The 7,500-nt window shown below is 54.9% G+C and overlaps 3 non-coding genes across 3 annotated transcripts in view; all 3 read right to left on the bottom strand.

The window, feature by feature from the left end:
* LOC126324079 (large subunit ribosomal RNA) overlaps positions 1-1,302 on the bottom strand; it is a 4,222-nt gene extending 2,920 nt beyond the window's left edge. The window contains exon 1 of the ribosomal RNA XR_007559835.1: positions 1-1,302. This exon is cut by the window's left edge and continues 2,920 nt beyond it. This is a non-coding gene — a ribosomal RNA (large subunit ribosomal RNA).
* A 188-nt stretch (positions 1,303-1,490) lies between these two features.
* Positions 1,491-1,645, bottom strand: LOC126324075 (5.8S ribosomal RNA). The gene has a single exon (XR_007559831.1). It is a non-coding gene; the product is annotated as a 5.8S ribosomal RNA (ribosomal RNA).
* Positions 1,646-2,016: 371 nt separating this feature from the next.
* Positions 2,017-3,909, bottom strand: LOC126324085 (small subunit ribosomal RNA). Its single transcript, XR_007559839.1, has one exon. It is a non-coding gene; the product is annotated as a small subunit ribosomal RNA (ribosomal RNA).
* Between the last annotated feature and the right edge of the window lie 3,591 nt (positions 3,910-7,500).

The raw sequence follows: 7,500 nt of genomic DNA, 5'->3' as shown, positions 1-7,500 counted from the left end.
CAGCTATCCTGAGGGAAACTTCGGAGGGAACCAGCTACTAGATGGTTCGATTAGTCTTTCGCCCCTATACCCAGCTCCGACGATCGATTTGCACGTCAGAATCGCTACGGACCTCCATCAGGGTTTCCCCTGACTTCGTCCTGGCCAGGCATAGTTCACCATCTTTCGGGTCCCAACGTGTACGCTCTAGGTGCGCCTCACCTCGCAATGAGGACGAGACGCCCCGGGAGTGCGGAGGCCGCCGCCCCGTGAAGGGCGGGGAAGCCCCATCCTCCCTCGGCCCGCGCAAGGCGAGACCTTCACTTTCATTACGCCTTTAGGTTTCGTACAGCCCAATGACTCGCGCACATGTTAGACTCCTTGGTCCGTGTTTCAAGACGGGTCGTGAAATTGTCCAAAGCTGAAGCGCCGCTGACGGGAGCGATTATTCCGCCCGAGAGCATCCCGAGCCAACAGCGGCGCGGGTCCGGGGCCGGGCCAGGTAGGTCCGTCATCCGGGAAGAACCGCGCGCGCTTGCCGGGAGCCCGAGCGCCCAAAGGGGCGAATCGACTCCTCCAGATATACCGCCGAGCAGCCAGCCAGGACACCGGGGCTCTGCCCAACAGACGCGAACCGAGGCCCGCGGAAGGACAGGCTGCGCACCCGGGCCGTAGGCCGGCACCCAGCGGGTCGCGACGTCCTACTAGGGGAGAAGTGCGGCCCACCGCACACCGGAACGGCCCCACCCCGCGGCGAGTGGAAAGGCAACCGGACACGACCCCGCCGCGGATTGCTCCGCGCGGGCGGCCGGCCCCATCTGCCGAGGGCGGGGGCCAGTGGCCGGATGGGCGTGAATCTCACCCGTTCGACCTTTCGGACTTCTCACGTTTACCCCAGAACGGTTTCACGTACTTTTGAACTCTCTCTTCAAAGTTCTTTTCAACTTTCCCTCACGGTACTTGTTCGCTATCGGTCTCGTGGTCATATTTAGTCTCAGATGGAGTTTACCACCCACTTGGAGCTGCACTCTCAAGCAACCCGACTCGAAGGAGAGGTCCCGCCGACGCTCGCACCGGCCGCTACGGGCCTGGCACCCTCTACGGGCCGTGGCCTCATTCAAGTTGGACTTGGGCTCGGCGCGAGGCGTCGGGGTAGTGGACCCTCCCAAACACCACATGCCACGACAGGCGGCAGCCTGCGGGGTTCGGTGCTGGACTCTTCCCTGTTCGCTCGCCGCTACTGGGGGAATCCTTGTTAGTTTCTTTTCCTCCGCTTAGTAATATGCTTAAATTCAGCGGGTAGTCTCGCCTGCTCTGAGGTCGTTGTACGAGGTGTCGCACGCCACACCGCCAGCCGGCTGTGCACGCTACCGAGAAAGTACCGGTATGCGAACCGCCAGGCGACGGGCGCGCATCGCACGTTTAAGGAGACGCGGCCGGCCACACAGGCGACCACGACACTCCCACGTCTCCGAAGCGGGACAAACGCCGCGCGCTTCAGTATACGTAGCCGACCCTCAGCCAGACGTGGCCCGGGAACGGAATCCATGGACCGCAATATGCGTTCGAAACGTCGATGTTCATGTGTCCTGCAGTTCACATGTCGACGCGCAATTTGCTGCGTTCTTCATCGACCCACGAGCCGAGTGATCCACCGTCCTGGGTGATCTTTTCCTTTTCAGTCTCCCACTGTCTCTTTCAAGACAGTAGCATTTGCGGGACTGAGGCGTCTGACGGCCCCTGTTCCACTATTTTTTTTGTGTCCAACGGCCTCACAGCCGATGGGCGTCGTACGGCTCCACACCGGAGCGGACAGGCACTCGGGCGAACGTCATTCAAAACCGGCGCCAGGCGCCAGGTACCGCAGGCCAGCCGCTCCAGAGCTTCAGCGCTCGTACCACACAACAACAACAACAACAACACTTCCGCTAGTTTTGAGAGGCACGCGTGGTTCCGCACGCGGCGCACGGCCACTGCCGTACAGGTAGCGTGTTGCGCGACACGACACGCACATCGAAAGACATGCAGTCTAGTCGGTAATGATCCTTCCGCAGGTTCACCTACGGAAACCTTGTTACGACTTTTACTTCCTCTAAATGATCAAGTTTGGTCATCTTTCCGGTAGCATCGGCAACGACAGAGTCGATGCCGCGTACCAGTCCGAAGACCTCACTAAATCATTCAATCGGTAGTAGCGACGGGCGGTGTGTACAAAGGGCAGGGACGTAATCAACGCGAGCTTATGACTCGCGCTTACTGGGAATTCCTCGTTCATGGGGAACAATTGCAAGCCCCAATCCCTAGCACGAAGGAGGTTCAGCGGGTTACCCCGACCTTTCGGCCTAGGAAGACACGCTGATTCCTTCAGTGTAGCGCGCGTGCGGCCCAGAACATCTAAGGGCATCACAGACCTGTTATTGCTCAATCTCGTGCGGCTAGAAGCCGCCTGTCCCTCTAAGAAGAAAAGTAATCGCTGACAGCACGAAGGATGTCACGCGACTAGTTAGCAGGCTAGAGTCTCGTTCGTTATCGGAATTAACCAGACAAATCGCTCCACCAACTAAGAACGGCCATGCACCACCACCCACCGAATCAAGAAAGAGCTATCAATCTGTCAATCCTTCCGGTGTCCGGGCCTGGTGAGGTTTCCCGTGTTGAGTCAAATTAAGCCGCAGGCTCCACTCCTGGTGGTGCCCTTCCGTCAATTCCTTTAAGTTTCAGCTTTGCAACCATACTTCCCCCGGAACCCAAAAGCTTTGGTTTCCCGGAGGCTGCCCGCCGAGTCATCGGAGGAACTGCGGCGGATCGCTGGCTGGCATCGTTTATGGTTAGAACTAGGGCGGTATCTGATCGCCTTCGAACCTCTAACTTTCGTTCTTGATTAATGAAAACATACTTGGCAAATGCTTTCGCTTCTGTTCGTCTTGCGACGATCCAAGAATTTCACCTCTAACGTCGCAATACGAATGCCCCCGCCTGTCCCTATTAATCATTACCTCGGGTTCCGAAAACCAACAAAATAGAACCGAGGTCCTATTCCATTATTCCATGCACACAGTATTCAGGCGGGCTTGCCTGCTTTAAGCACTCTAATTTGTTCAAAGTAAACGTGCCGGCCCACCGAGACACTCAACAAAGAGCACCCTGGTAGGATTTAAACGGGGTCCGCCTCGGGACGCGAAAGCACCCCTTCGGCTCGCCCCACCGGCAGGACGTCCCACGATACATGCCAGTTAAACACCGACGGGCGGTGAACCAACAGCGTGGGACACAAATCCAACTACGAGCTTTTTAACCGCAACAACTTTAATATACGCTATTGGAGCTGGAATTACCGCGGCTGCTGGCACCAGACTTGCCCTCCAATAGATACTCGTTAAAGGATTTAAAGTGTACTCATTCCGATTACGGGGCCTCGGATGAGTCCCGTATCGTTATTTTTCGTCACTACCTCCCCGTGCCGGGAGTGGGTAATTTGCGCGCCTGCTGCCTTCCTTGGATGTGGTAGCCGTTTCTCAGGCTCCCTCTCCGGAATCGAACCCTGATTCCCCGTTACCCGTTACAACCATGGTAGGCGCAGAACCTACCATCGACAGTTGATAAGGCAGACATTTGAAAGATGCGTCGCCGGTACGAGGACCGTGCGATCAGCCCAAAGTTATTCAGAGTCACCAAGGCAAACGGACCAGACAAGCCAATCCGATTGGTTTTGATCTAATAAAAGCGTCCCTTCCATCTCTGGTCGGGACTCTGTTTGCATGTATTAGCTCTAGAATTACCACAGTTATCCAAGTAACGTGGGTACGATCTAAGGAACCATAACTGATTTAATGAGCCATTCGCGGTTTCACCTTAATGCGGCTTGTACTGAGACATGCATGGCTTAATCTTTGAGACAAGCATATGACTACTGGCAGGATCAACCAGGGAGCTGCGTCAACTAGAGCTGAGCAGCCGGCCGCCCGGGAGTGTGTCCCGGGGGCCCGCGCGAACACGCAAGCGTCCGCTCAATTATTCTGCAAACAGGAGGAGGCCGAGCTCCCCTGCACGATACACCTCGAAACCCTCTCAGGTCCCGGCGGCGCGCAGCGCCGTCCTAGGTACTTGGTCGGTTTCGAGAGAGGCGCAATCGCCCGGAGTTAGGCGAGTAGACGGTTTTAGTGAGAACACCCTTGCTCCCAACTGAGCTTGCCGCTGCCGACAGAGGCCCGGGAGCGTGCTGTCGTGGCATTGCCGGCGGGAGACAACACGCGCCACCTATGGTGACCGGCAGCTCCAACGCCAGCGCCACACAAGGGCAAAGCCCCACTTGGGTGCAGAAGCGAACTCTCCCAGCACAGCGCACGCGCCAACACGTCCGCACAACTGCGATACAAACCACCTGCGAGAACCGCTGGGGCGACCGAGCAGCAGACGGCGTCGCGGCGCCGAGTGCCAGGCGGCGGCGCATCCTCAACGCACACAGTCCTCAATCAGACCAGCACACTGCAGATGTCCACCGCGCTTCGCACCGGGCTCGGCTGAACCAACTTTGGCCGCCAGGCGCCGCGTGCAGGGTGCGCCGCAGCGTAGCTGCGCCGCCTGCCGGGCCCGTCGGCTGGCGCTCCTGCCACTCGGCGCCCCCCACCAGCCGCCTGTTGCGCGTGCGCCCACGCAGCGCGCGGCCAACACGCCGGGCGGCCCCCCTTCACCGGCCGGGAACAGTCCCACCAAGCCACCGCCGCGTATCGCTTCATACCCACATGGGCCTAGTCACGTGTGTGGATGTGGCGGGTACCGCTGAAACAACCGGTTAATAGCTGTACCGATCGTCGCCATCACAGATTCACCTCCAGCGTGAACAACCGCTCAACAACGGATTTCCAGTTCATTTGCGTATCTTGGGCAGTAAACGTAGATGTCCACCTACATTTGCGAATTCAACAATTCTTGCATGCCAGGATGTCATGTGTCACGACACGCTACATCAGACCACATACACACTGCGACATGTGCAGAAGAGAACACGTGGAAGGTGGCCCGCGCACGTATGCGATGTCCCTTCCGCGATCCACTGTCAACCGGCATCTGCGGCATGTCCCAGATATGGAACGCGGTCCACCAGGGTAGCACTTTGTGTGAGGCAATACGACAAAGTCGGAATACACGCGTCACTACATCAGACGGCTCACGCTGACCTGACCTGACCTGACTCACCGCACCACCACCCCCAGCGACCCAGGGTGACATACAATGCGTTCGTACGTTCCTCCCACACGCCTCTACGGCGTACCACAGTGCAACCTAGCTGTTATTGGGAGACGAGACAAGTAGCATCGAGCACATCATATGGAAATTGAGATTCGACACCGTTGGGCACAGCCAGCGTACGGTCACACGTATCACACTACTTCACTCTGTACGTAACGACCGATGATCGGTACAGCGTGTGGGTTACGCGTACGACATCAGCGGACAATGGACACAGACCATACCACGACGTACACTGAGGGCGTCGACATCTGAATGCAACTGAACAGCTGCGAGGCTCATTTAACACTCAAACGCCAGACCGACCAGCTTGAGAGGACAGAGACACAAAGAGGGGGACAGAGGGAGGGGGGGGGGGCGATATAGTCCTATTGCAGTACAATTGACAGTGGATAGCGGGAATATGTGGAAAGTAAGCAACACTCGCAAGACATCTACATGAGGATAACAACGACACCAGAGATTCCGAGCAGTGAACTATGTTAGGCAAAGGGACAACGTGGGTTAGGTTAAGGGACAACGTGGGTTAGGTTAAGGGACAACGTGGGTTAGGTTAAGGGACAACGTGGGTTAGGTTAAGGGACAACGTGGGTTAGGTTAAGGGACAACGTGGGTTAGGTTAAGGGACAACGTGGGTTAGGTTAAGGGACAACGTGGGTTAGGTTAAGGGACAACGTGGGTTAGGTTAAGGGACAACGTGGGTTAGGTTAAGGGACAACGTGGGTTAGGTTAAGGGACAACGTGGGTTAGGTTAAGGGACAACGTGGGTTAGGTTAAGGGACAACGTGGGTTAGGTTAAGGGACAACGTGGGTTAGGTTAAGGGACAACGTGGGTTAGGTTAAGGGACAACGTGGGTTAGGTTAAGGGACAACGTGGGTTAGGTTAAGGGACAACGTGGGTTAGGTTAAGGGACAACGTGGGTTAGGTTAAGGGACAACGTGGGTTAGGTTAAGGGACAACGTGGGTTAGGTTAAGGGACAACGTGGGTTAGGTTAAGGGACAACGTGGGTTAGGTTAAGGGACAACGTGGGTTAGGTTAAGGGACAACGTGGGTTAGGTTAAGGGACAACGTGGGTTAGGTTAAGGGACAACGTGGGTTAGGTTAAGGGACAACGTGGGTTAGGTTAAGGGACAACGTGGGTTAGGTTAAGGGACAACGTGGGTTAGGTTAAGGGACAACGTGGGTTAGGTTAAGGGACAACGTGGGTTAGGTTAAGGGACAACGTGGGTTAGGTTAAGGGACAACGTGGGTTAGGTTAAGGGACAACGTGGGTTAGGTTAAGGGACAACGTGGGTTAGGTTAAGGGACAACGTGGGTTAGGTTAAGGGACAACGTGGGTTAGGTTAAGGGACAACGTGGGTTAGGTTAAGGGACAACGTGGGTTAGGTTAAGGGACAACGTGGGTTAGGTTAAGGGACAACGTGGGTTAGGTTAAGGGACAACGTGGGTTAGGTTAAGGGACAACGTGGGTTAGGTTAAGGGACAACGTGGGTTAGGTTAAGGGACAACGTGGGTTAGGTTAAGGGACAACGTGGGTTAGGTTAAGGGACAACGTGGGTTAGGTTAAGGGACAACGTGGGTTAGGTTAAGGGACAACTTGAGTTAGGTTAAGGGACAACTTGAGTTAGGTTAAGGGACAACTTGAGTTAGGTTAAGGGACAACTTGAGTTAGGTTAAGGGACAACTTGAGTTAGGTTAAGGGACAACTTGAGTTAGGTTAAGGGACAACTTGAGTTAGGTTAAGGGACAACTTGAGTTAGGTTAAGGGACAACTTGAGTTAGGTTAAGGGACAACTTGAGTTAGGTTAAGGGACAACTTGAGTTAGGTTAAGGGACAACTTGAGTTAGGTTAAGGGACAACTTGAGTTAGGTTAAGGGACAACTTGAGTTAGGTTAAGGGACAACTTGAGTTAGGTTAAGGGACAACTTGAGTTAGGTTAAGGGACAACTTGAGTTAGGTTAAGGGACAACTTGAGTTAGGTTAAGGGACAACTTGAGTTAGGTTAAGGGACAACTTGAGTTAGGTTAAGGGACAACTTGAGTTAGGTTAAGGGACAACTTGAGTTAGGTTAAGGGACAACTTGAGTTAGGTTAAGGGACAACTTGAGTTAGGTTAAGGGATAATGTGGTACAACCACAGTTAGGTTAAGGGATAATGTGGTACAACCACAGTTAGGTTAAGGGATAATGTGGTACAACCACAGTTAGGTTAAGGGATAATGTGGTACAACCACAGTTAGGTTAAGGGATAATGTGGTACAACCACAGT

Source organism: Schistocerca gregaria, unplaced genomic scaffold, assembly GCF_023897955.1.
Source record: "Schistocerca gregaria isolate iqSchGreg1 unplaced genomic scaffold, iqSchGreg1.2 ptg000884l, whole genome shotgun sequence".
In the NCBI taxonomy this organism is placed as follows: domain Eukaryota; kingdom Metazoa; phylum Arthropoda; class Insecta; order Orthoptera; family Acrididae; genus Schistocerca; species Schistocerca gregaria.
Note: the sequence above shows the minus strand (reverse complement) of the source record. Positions and strands in the feature narration are given on the sequence as shown.